Source organism: Watersipora subatra, chromosome 4 (assembly GCF_963576615.1).
Source record: "Watersipora subatra chromosome 4, tzWatSuba1.1, whole genome shotgun sequence".
Classification (NCBI taxonomy): Eukaryota; Metazoa; Bryozoa; class Gymnolaemata; order Cheilostomatida; family Watersiporidae; genus Watersipora; species Watersipora subatra.
This window is the reverse complement of record NC_088711.1, coordinates 53722957-53735538: the sequence shown is the minus strand read 5'-3', so window position 1 is coordinate 53735538 and position 12582 is coordinate 53722957. Positions and strand designations below refer to the sequence as shown.

Genomic DNA, 12582 nt, shown 5'->3' with positions numbered 1-12582 from the left:
GTTACAGCCTTCGGTACTTACAAGCCTCTCTTTAACTTGATCACTGGTATGCAAGAATGGTGAAAGTTTGGTTAGATCGCCAAATGGCCTATCAACTTTAGTCAGGTTTGGAAATGAGATTAAACGTCACCCACGAATCTATTTTAAGATCGTTTATATAACTTCTAACTCAACGTAAATGCATGATAAAACTCTTATCTGTGTCACTGGCAGCTAATGCAGTGACCTCGTGTACACAATCAATCCTTTACAAAGGTACCCTTTTATATGAAATAGATATGTCCTCTTTGTAACGGATACAAAGGCTTTGTGTACACAATCATTTACAAAAAAGTCCTCAGCTAATAAAAATGCAGCCAGTATCAACACAGCATGACCTGTCAACAACCAACCATTTATCAGGTACAAAAGGGAACTTTTGTATCTGATAAATCAGAGACGCAGCATTTTTTCATATTGAACCATACTATTGTAAAGGATTTGCCGCCAACCTATTGCTGCTCTACAGTGAACCAACTACTTGATCGAGTAGAAAAAGTATAAATATATTCATATAAATAGACCTATAAAAATACAGTTAATGTGCGTGCATACAGTGAACTGCATATGATGAAGCTTTTCCGTGTTCTGCCTGGCTATCAATCGTCTTGCATCTTTTATATCATAGCAGAAGATTTAGGCTATACTTTCCTCTCTTAGATGGCCTTCTTCGGCAAGCCTTTCAGTCGGTCTTCTAGGAGCCAGCATGGTGGTCAGCCAATATTTTCTCTATTGTCCAGCAGCAGGCCAGTCGTAGTTCCAGACGGCCAAATATCTGCTAGTCTATATCTACCCTCAGTTGTCCTATCTGCCAGTTGGCCAGCTAACCGGCTAGCTGTGTAGGATGTATTCAGCCTTAGATACTGTCATCGGCAACCAAGTGAATGAAAACTATTACTTTTATAATAGTGCAATAGAGTCACTAATGATAATAGTCATAATCACAAATTGATGTTTAATAGATACAATGTATGCAGTTTGAATCTGCTAGTAAACTATAACTTTAGTATTTAATCATAGTACAACTATTAGAGTAGACAACAATTAGTACTTAGTTGCATGCTCAAAGCTCTGACATGTTAATGCTTCCATCCATTGTAGAACAGGCTCTTTCTAAACTATTAGTAGATTATGTTGAATATTCACAACTCCACCATGTTTAGTTTATAATATATGATAAATAGGTTAGAGTATGTAGCTCTTTATTCACGCCAACCCGCTGATAAAAATGAGTGTTTTATGAAATGGAAGCTTCGAGATCGCTCATCTCTACTTAAGTACATCAAAACTAACTATAATGAGATACTATGATTAGTGGGATGGAACTGACCTGTTCTCAGTAGTAACCTATTGCTTCTCAGTAGTAACCTATTGCTTCTCAGTAGTAACCTATTGCCAGGTGGGATTTATTACCACATAAATAACCCGTGTAAATGTGTTTATGAACCTGGGTTAACCTAGAAAACTAGTCTGTTATACAGCCTGTTTATGGTGCAGGTGGGAGACCAGCCTATTTTGTGGTCAGATGAAATGAATTTGTGTTCTATAGAGATGAATAAAGCTGCTTGAACATCATTAGTTTTGTCCACCTTGTATTCAGCTATTACTGGCCTTTCAAATATCAGTAGGTTCATTTAGCTCGTGTTTACTAGGAGATTATTCAAATAATGTTGAAAGTAAGGGTGTCTAAATACTCCTTTATGGACTCTATGTGTCTACTCATCATATCTGATACCTGAGCTGTGGTATCAGAGACCTGATTTTTTAAACATTTACTAGCTAGGCTCAGGCAAAATTGATACAATGAAGGCAACCAAGGAATGCATAGGCTTTATTGAACTGTACAACTAAGTTTAAACAGCATATTAAATCATTACTGATGCTACAAATCACACGTTGATCATGCATTCCAGAAAGGTACTAGCAGGCTATATGGAGTTCTCCATGACATAAATATAACCAGATGCTATACATCTCTGAGAGACATCTGTATCACTGTAGCTGAGCCATTGCGTAAGCTAAAGAATGTACTAGCATGAGACTGAGAAACTATACAAAAGGTTTGATGGGTTCTCTATACGCCTCGGTTGTTCAAGTCTTTCACTTTGTATATTCTAACTATCCAATGCTCTGTGGTGTATGCCTCCTCCAAAACATCGAGTTCAAAGTCCTTGTTACCAATCTCGGCGTTACGTACTCTATCATATCCTGATGGCTTGGCTACAAATTTGCAAAAAAAGATGAAGCAGAGTATGTCATAACAAATTGCACAAAATGGTAAACATCGCAGAGTTGCTGATATTCTATTTACTCTGACAAAATAGTACCTTTCTCTGTAGGACATATACCAACATTATAATTGTCTATTGTAGTGGCAGCCAGCCAGGCACCAACACTGAGCGGTGTGGCTGGAAGATCAAGAAGTAGGGCATGTATTATAAACCGAGACAATTGTCAGCTCGGCTAGCAGAATCAAGTGTGCACAACAACAGGACCATCTCAGCTGTTATAAACAAAGTGAGCCAGCTCAGCTACACCCCACTTGGCTTAACTGACCCCATTATGATTTAGATAAGAGAGTCACATACACGAGTTACATCATAAAGGAAGATGGCAAGAAGCGATGAGCTGAAGCCTCCTGCAAAAACAAACATATAAAAGCCTGCCTAGATCATTCCAGGAGAGCAGCACAGGCTCTTTGCATGACTGGCAATTGTTGCACACATTTGCTTTCATGTATTTACTAGCTGTGCTGTGTGAGTGAGAAAAGCGTGATTGTAAAAAGTGAGTGAGAAAAATGCGAGTGAGAAAGACGAGTAAGAGAGAAAGACGAGTGAGGGTTAAAGACGAGTGAGAGTTAAAGACGAGTGAGAGATAGACCAGCGAGAGAGACGAGTGGGAGAAACGAGTAAGAGAAAGGAGTGAGAGAGATGAGTGAGAGAAAAGAGTGAGAGAAAAATGTTGGAGTGACAAGTTGGAGAGACGAGTGAGATAAAGGAGTGAGAGAGACGAGTGAGAGAGACGAGTGGGAAAGACGAGTTGGAGAGACGAGTGAGAAAAAGGAGTGAGAGACGAGTGGAAGAGACGAGTGGGAGAGACGAGTGAGAAAAAGGAGTGAGAGAAAGGAGTGAGAGAAATGAAAAAGAGAGATGAGTGAGAGAGATGAGTGAGAGATGAGTGAGAGAGACAAGCGAGAGAGAAAGACGAGTAAGAGAGAAAGACGAGTGAGAGTTAAAAACGAGTGAGAGTTAAAGACGAGTGAGAGATAGACCAGCGAGAGAGACGAGTGGGAGAAACGAGTAAGAGAAAGGAGTGAGAGAGATGAGTGAGAGAAAAGAGTGAGAGAAAAATGTGAGAGAGACAAGTTGGAGAGACGAGTGAGATAAAGGAGTGAGAGAGACGAGTGTGAGAGACGAGTGGGAGAGACGAGTTGGAGAGACAAGTGAGAAAAAGGAGTGAGAGACGAGTGGGAGAGACGAGTGGGAGAGACGAGTGAGAAAAAGGAGTGAGAGAGACAAGTGGGGGAGACGAGTGAGAGAAAGGAGTGAGAGAAAGGAGTGAGAGAAAAAAGTGAGAGAGATGAGTGAGAGAGTTGAGTGAAAGAGACGAGTGAGAGACGAGTCAGAAAGATGAGTCAGAGAGATGAATGAGAAAGACGAGTGAGAGAGAGACGAGTGAGCGAGACGAGTGAGAGAGATGAGGGAGAGAGACGAGTGAGCGAGACGAGTGAGAGAGATGAGGGAGAGAGACGAATAAAAGAGACAATTGAGGCGAATGAGAGAGACGAACATGAGAGACGAGCGAGAGAGACGAGTGAAAGAAAGGAGTGAGAGAGACAAGTGAGACGAGCGAGAGAGAGACGAGTGAGCGAGACGAGTAAGAGAGATGAGGGAGAGACGAATAAAAGAGACAACTGAGGCGAATGAGAGAGACGAGCGAGAGACGAGCGAGAGAAACGAGTGAAAGAGACGAGTGAAAGAGACGAGTGAGAGAGACGAGTGAGAAAGATGAGCGAGAGAGAGACGAGTGAGAGAGATGAGGGAGAAAGACAAATGAGCAACAACTGAGGCGAGTGAGAGAGACGATTGAGAGAGACGAGTGAGAGAGACGAGTGAGAGAGACGAGTGAGAGAGACGAGTGAGAGAGACGAGTGAGCGAGAGACGAGTGAGAGAGACGAGTGAGAGAGACGAGTTAGAGAGACGAGAGAGAGAGAGACGAGTGAGCGAGATGAGGGAAAAAGATGAGCGAGAGAGACGAGGGAATGAGATGAGCGAGAGATACGAGCGTGAGACGAGTGCGAGACGAGTCAGAAAAACGAGTCAGAGATAAGAGTGGGAGAGAGAGACAAGTGGGAAAGAGAGAGACGAGTGGGAGAGAGAGATGAGTGGGAGAGAGAGAGGTGAGTGGGAGAGAGAGACAGTGGCAGAGAGACTAGTGGGAGAGATCGAGAGGGAGGTATTTGAATGCAAGTCCATGGATGAAAGAGCACTTACGATCTGAGCAATATCCAGTGAGACCACCAAATATTACGAGCACATATCCCACATCCAACTCTCTCATGATTTCATAGGCTTCATCGTCAGGCGATGACATTTCCTGCATGACAGATAGTAAATGGGATAATACTGTGTGGTCGAATAATAGATTTATTGAATGTTTCAGAATGAAGCAATAAGCAAAGCCAATGCTAAGATGCCCACCTGCCCAACTCTGGATATGTGAGTGTTGTTCCAAGTATTGTTGTCTACCAAAATTGTTCGATTAGCCATAGCTGTTATCTGATATCCATAATCCCACTAAGACATAATTTTTGCATCCTGGGCAGAAAAGCAAGTGTGTATATAAACTTAGCAAGAGAGAATCTAATGACTATAACTAGTCAATGAAAAACTAGGATACGTTACAAAGGGAGGAGGCAAGTTCTAGACGACTAAACTAACAAAAAAGTGAATGAACAACAGACGTTGCTAACGGGTTCATAGTTGGTTTTGGAACACAAAAAGTAAATATCACTTTAGCTACAATGTTATTCAGCAAGAGTTAGCAAGACACGAATGAACATTTGCTTGCTATAGAATCTCAAACTATTACAGTCAAGAACATCCTTGTTACCTCTGGAGTATTTTGCCTCAGCCAGTAGTAAGCTTCCCTGAAGTCATGAAATATAGTAGCATGGCCACCATCGCCTGATTTGGCGGAGAGAACGATGGAAGGACTGGAGTATGCCTCCGAAGTGACTCAGGTGCAGTGAAAAACATAGGTGATGAGGAAAAGGTCATGATGAAGACTACAGCCGTGGCCACCTCACCTTCAAAAGGAAACGACTCCTCAATAGGTACAAGCCATTGAAACAATGCTCATAGAAAATGTTGAACTGATCAGTTTAACCAAGAGCTATTTTCAAAGTAATTTTCTTCTCGCTAACAATGGTGAAGGTTTCAGAGTGTGCCACTTTTTGAAGTCACAATTACAAAAATGTAGTTCTCTCGGCAAATAAAGGTTGTAGATCCGTATTCATTATATAGTCATACAACAACCTTTTAGTCTTCCATACAAGCGACTAAAAACCCTCCGTTAACACACTTAATTTTCAAATGGGTATTTGAGTTCTCCAACCGTCTTTTTAAATGTCTTTTTACTGGATGGTTCAGACTTTTTAGACCCAAAGGTTGAAGCCATATTTTTCATGTACAATGGGAGGGTGGTGGAAACCCCGACGCTAGCGAAGATGCATATAACAGGAGCCAAGCCCAACATAAGCCACACCATTACTCCCTACAGGGGCAAATATAAAAACAATGTTTGTTCCGGTGAAAATATTTTGGGTAAAATAAATGAATCACTTGAAATCATAAAAGAGCAAACAAAATATCAAGCAAATAACAATAAGAAATTAAGTCATAATAAAAGATAAGAATCTCACCGCAAAATAGATACTTGTAAGGCCGTACATAATAATAAAAATGTTGGCATCCGTGATCTCGCTGAAGCAGAAGTACATTCCGGCTACAAAAGAAATAACTTTATAAAGTCGATCACCAACCACAGACATGAAAACAGGTGATCCAAAGTTATGGAAAGTATTTTACTACTCATTAATTTTTTCAACTCATAATAAGGTTAAATATAAAACTCATTTTGGAAAGCGTAACCCCTCCTTAAGCTACCTTGACCTTATATGTACCCGATGATCATAACATGGTCCTCATATTATAGTTTTTGGTTTGTATGCTCAGATCACCGATATAACATAACATCTATAAAACGTTAAAATTCCATAGATGCAAAAATGTTCTAGATAACATTTTCTTACCTGGAAACATAAAAACAAGCAATTGTAAGTCAAAATAGAATGAGCTCCACGCTGTAGGCTGATGCTCAGAAACTGAAGCTATGATGGGAATTTTGTTCTTGGTGTAAGACGGGTCAAGCAGTGAGTAGAATCTTCCGGTCCGAGGAGAGATTTTACCTAAACAATTACCAGTATGTTTGTGTGAGCAATTACTCGAAAATTAAGTATGACATGTTCTTAAATTACTGCTAGATGAAGCTGTGTATGTTTTTGAGAACATTTTTGTGCAAACAATTGCTCTGTGATCGTCGCTGAACATGTATGAGGTATGAATATAGCCATGAGTGTTTACCTTTATTAAGATCAACTGAATAAAAATGTATTTATCAAAACTAAAATCAAATATTATGTAGAAATAACAACACCATATGTTTTCTATGCATCTACCGTGAAGATCCCATTTAGCCTTCACTTCACTCTAAGTTTACATTAGCTCTTCAAGTTGATATATTTTCATGCAGCAAAATTATTTCTACATAGGGCAGATGCAAAATACAACTTTTATATAACAAAATATTAACTTCAAACTAATGTCTGTTTGTAGAGAGAAATAAAGATTTATGATGCACATGAGTTATTCTAGTCAATATTGACGCCTGCATAAGAAGACAACCCATAAACAGAATTTAATATACAAACAAACTAGTGAGAGACGGTGTGAGAGATTTAAACATGCACAACTATATTTTATAACAAACAATACCTGTAGCTGTGAGCAGTCCACCCACAACCAACACTGTTCCTCCAACAACAGTCACTATGGTCCTGAGCAGAAGGGTGAACTGATCATATGTCATACGAGATCAGACATAGTCGACAAATGCGTGTATCTGACAGAGTCCAAACACGCCGAATGCCTATTAATAAAGTGAGAAAACCGTGATTAGCCGTTAAAAATAGAGACGACTGTCTGTGCTTATGTGTTAATGTGGATATAATATGACAATGGAAATGTTCAATCTCGATATGGTTTGTAAACAATATTCGGACAAGGTATATTACAGCTGCAGTCTTTTAATAAAAGGACAACTCTAACATCACAACAATTCATCAAAGTTGGATACTGTTTACTCCTCAATAAGGCATATGTATGCTAAAAAACTGTACTACTCGGTGTTGCCAGGGTACTAAAAAAGTCTTTGGACAGAAAATTTATTAGTATTTAACATATAACAACATTTGCAATTGCTAGCTAGATGCTAGACGCTGCCCGGGTATTGAAAATCAGCTTATAAACAATGAGAGGTAATGTAGTTGTCTGCCACTTGCCATTAGCCTGGTACATTGCCAATGGCTAATTTGAATAAGCTAAGAATAAGAGCTAACTATTTGCTCTCATGATTAAGCAAGCATAAATTTGCGTCATCACGTTGCGTCGTAATCGAGAATTGAGTCAACCCTGAAATAACGGCGAATGAGACCTCCAGGGTGCTAGTGTGTACTCAACGCATCGTTTTCTTAAGTGCGGCGAGAGAGAAAGGAGAATTTTTTAGCAACAATTTCTGAACAGCTAAACCAGACATAAATTATTTACATCATGTGGAATTCATGTTATAGGAGGTACATGTAATGAGAGCGTCTATTGTATTACAACAACAATCCATGTATCGATCGATACTTAAACATCCATTATAATAAAATGAACATATCTTATACTTGTGAGCAAGAACAGAATGTCTTACCTGAAACCTAGGTGAGTAATAATTGTAATAAGGAGACTGCTATCTAAACTACAAAATGTCTTGTTTGAGAGAAGACAACTTCTTGCTAGATGAGCAAGAAATGTAAAAGGGAAACTACTAACCTTGTAAAAGTAGGTGATAGAGCAAATAGGAGCTCAAAATATCAAACCAGTTTTGACAGCCTTAATCCAGAGGTAGTAGGTTAGGAGCATGCAGAATATGGCGATTCCTTTGTTGTCATAGGAACCAGCGACTGACCTGCTGATATAGCCTGGTACTATGGAGATGAAGGCAGCAGCCACCAACCCGGCTGATTGATCCTGCATGAAGTGAACAATACATTTCCAATTTGTTCCTTTAACTAAACTCTACTTATGATTTATACATCATGCCAGGCTATGATGATGCTCCTTCTGAACTTTGACCTCTCTCTCATATACTTGCGCTATCACTTTGTAGTCACTATGTAGCAAATATGCTGTAGTTAGAAAGTTCCATAGAGTTCATGTAACCTCTAAGGTTGAGGAATATAAGATTATGTGATGCAAACAGTAACTGTATAATTATTGTGAAATAACTACATATAGATTATAATTGTCATGTAAGACTACCATAAACTCATACCAGCTATAACTGTCATATAACAAGTTAAAACTTAAATAAAAATTAGTTGCCAAATCCAATCTTAATAAGAAATATTGACAGGCAGTGCAGGTGGGTTGAGATGTAACACAAATGGGATACAAACTAAGACCTGTTAAGTTAACAATATATAAAAGTTGAATGAGTATTTCCTTTTTTGTCATTTCAAGTCAGCTGAGAAAGGTACAACCCATATCTACGTATTTGCTGCTTAGAAACACACATTTAACCCTCATGATCTCTGCAACAAACCTTGAGCTCTTTGCTGAGAAGGTATGTAATAAAAGGAGTGAGACTCAAGAAAAATGGGAACCAGGGAAACGCAGATGTTTCTGATGTCAAATTCCATGTTAAAATAGTGCAAACTTCAAACAAAGCAGCTGATGTGACCATCAAACCTGGATACCAATAGAAACACAGCAGACTTTACCACAAGAGCCTTTAATTTTTATCTATAACAATAACACATATAATGCCAGTTATCTATACTTTATCTGCCACTAGTTAAAAAAATTGATCTGTAAAATGCTGTGAAAGCCGCAATGATTTTAGTTTCAACATAGGAAAAATGGAAACATGATCAAAGGTGGGTAGCTAAGGAAAATTATTGTGCAAAGACTCCTTTGACCACTATTATTTTGCCATTTGATGGCAAGTATATATATAAGATGTGTCATTAAAAAAGATTACCATAGTTTATTCCTGTTAAAACTAATATCACATAACCAACACTAACTAAACCATTCTCCTTACTATCACTATTATGAGCAAAGTCAGTAAATCTGTCAAAGGTTAGGCCATTGTCAAGACAACATGATTATAGCATAGCCATACCAGGATGCTAGATCTGAACCCAGATACTTATCTATCTGACAATGTACTCAACTGTCAGAATAAATAAAGTAGCCAGAAACAGTATAGCAGATTTTTAACCATTTTTAACAAAGCTTCATAAATAATTGGCAACAATTCAAAACATTCTAAAAATAAAACAGAAATAACCTTGCCTAAAATTCTCTCAGCAGACGAGTGCATTTTCAAGTAAGGTTGAAGTACTGACCCCTGCCTGCCCCTGCCCAACACTCCAATGTTTGTAGGCAAGGTTGAAGTACTGCCTCTTGCTCTGCAACATACTGCCCCTGCCCGTGGGCAATAGGTTGCCCATGGGCAGGGTCCAGATCCTTCCCGTGGGCAACATACTGCCAATGAGCAGGGTCTATAGACCCTGAAAGTATTTTTACCATTTTACATAAAGTGTTCAACCACACCATGTCATATGGCCCGAGGACTCATTACTGGCAGTTGCCTATTTCTGTGCTCTTAGTTAACTGTCTGTGCGAGACATGAGTGGTAACTAGCATAAGACACTGCATTCCGCTGACACAAATTTAAATGTCACACTTCATTTCACTATGACTGCAGAAGACTAGGCCACAACGAGACTGTTAGAGTTCTTCTTAGGTTATCAGTTAGTATTAGATTAAGAATTTCCATTTTTTATAATTAAAAAAAATAATGAATATGGAAGTTCCGAAGAAGCGCTAAACTGACAGAAAATAACAATCATTTATTAATGAATGGATGTCAGTAATTTTAAACAAAAGTGAAAAATAAAACAGAATGTTTGCTGTGTGTTCATAGTGTTGCTGTGTTGAATGAGTACATTAGTTTTCGCTACGCAAAGAAACAATAAAACTCAATTTAAAGACAGGTTTTAGGTCTTTAAACTCAACAATGAAACAACATTTTGCATATAAATCGTAATTGATATTCACACCTGTCTTAACTCTGTAATAAACCTAATGTTAACCTTCCTTATATCTGTGTACATGGATATACATTGTAGTTGGGTGTGACGAACTTATTAATAATCATTGAATAACAAGATTGTGAACAATAAGCAAGCCTTCTGTTAGGACTATTGTACCTTCATAGCTATTGTAAAACCTTTAATTGAACAACCATCATATTTCTTTATTTGACTGCCACCATAGGAGAAGAGTTGAAAAAAGAGCGCCACCCTTTAATTGAACGCCAGTTCATTTGGCCGCCACCTTGACATTCTCTGACATTTGGGAAATCATAATAGCGAGTGATCAGTAAAAAGGTGTCTGCAAACTCGTACTAATAATGACTTGGTTACATCAACAATAATTAGTTCTTTCATTGTTTTTGTTCGTATCGAAGTTTATATACAATCTTGAAGTAGGACACCGGCTGTAATATCATTGCGGGTTAATTGCAAGCGATATATATATATCAACTGGTAGAGATCTTTTTGGCTTCTCAATGCATATTTTAAGAGATATTTGACAAGTCGGAGGTAAGTTAGCCGATTTATTGTATCTAACAAGGTTAATATTGAATCACCAGAAGGAAGGCAAAATATAGGTGGCATTCACTTCGGCATTGAAAGAGCTAAATCTGTCTTCTTCAGAACTTTGACGAGACATTTGAAAAATACGACGTCCGCCTCTATTTAAATGCCACCTCTATCTGACTGCCACCATAGAGGAAGGGTTGAAAAATAGAGTGCCATGGCATTCAATTAGAGGTTTTATGGTAACTAAACACAACGTATAAGGTGTAGAGATGAATGCATTATAAAGGAAACATATCTGACCTGTTAACAGTAGAAATTTTTTACCCAAAACAACCTATTACAGTAGACGCCCCTATAACATACACATCCTATAGCATAGATTCTACACGACGTACAGAACTTCTGCCAAGTTTTTACTTGACTAGCATGACAACCGGTCAGACATTTGAAGATACGAAAGCTGGCATGGTGACCTCTTAAACGGATGAAACATTAGAGATAGAAACTGACACAGTTGTACTACCTTAAAACTGATGTTGTTTTATTTGTCATGACAACTAGCCAGGCTTCAGAAGAATTGAGCGTTATTGACCAAGCTATTACAAATACTTACCCTATATATGAAAAGGCCACAAATATTGGGGAACATATTATCAAAACTGACCACTTATTAGAAACTACAAGAGGTGCTGACAGGATTATCTTCAAACCAGGCACGAGTTTTGTAACAACGAATGATAATGACCATCTTGTTGAAGTTAATCGTTCAACTTCTGAAGCAACTGAACCTGACCTAGGTACTACGAAGCAAAGTTTGAAGGCGTCAGGACAAAGCGTAAATGCGAAAACTGATCCAGTTGATTCAACAAATGACATAACAACTAATATCAGCCTCAGTGCCGTAATCACAGAAACCTGTCAACAAGTAACTACTCATGAAGTCGTCATAAACGGACCTGACAACCATGTCACATTACAAGATGTACCTCAAACAGTTGACACAACAGCATCTTTATTGAGCACCCGGAGAGTCTTGCCAGTACCGCCAACTACTGTCAATACAGCCAGTTATTGGTGGAGTCATGAATATTCTACTGTTGTAGACATAGCCAAAGACACGCTACAGGTTCTATCAGTCAATAAAAGTAATACATCTACAGAGAAAGCTAGCTGCCTAGACACAACCGTAACATCTACTTTGCGATTCTTATCAGATAGCACAAGACAAGCAACTGCCAAAGCTGGCACTGTCACACAGTAGATGTGGTGACAGCCCGAGTTCTTATATATGACCTCTTGTGCGGGTCTATCAAGAGAAGATTCAAACTTTTCACTAGACATTGCCTTTATTGCAATTGAATAATGAATGTCTAGCCAGCAGCATGTCCGTCTTTATATACTAGAAACATTATTCCAGTAATTTCCAGAAAAAACAGCCTTATTAGTCAGTTGCTAAAAATAGAATATTGCGTAATAACTGAGTAAGTGAACTGTGTTAATAAAGAAATAGTATGACTCAACCATAGATATAGTAAACCGTAGA

General features: G+C 38.6%; 1 pseudogene; it reads right to left on the bottom strand.

Annotated features, from left to right (window-relative positions):
- The window catches only part of LOC137394353 (dolichyl-diphosphooligosaccharide--protein glycosyltransferase subunit STT3A-like), a 166954-nt pseudogene extending 157883 nt beyond the window's left edge, over window positions 1-9071 (bottom strand).
- Between the last annotated feature and the right edge of the window lie 3511 nt (window positions 9072-12582).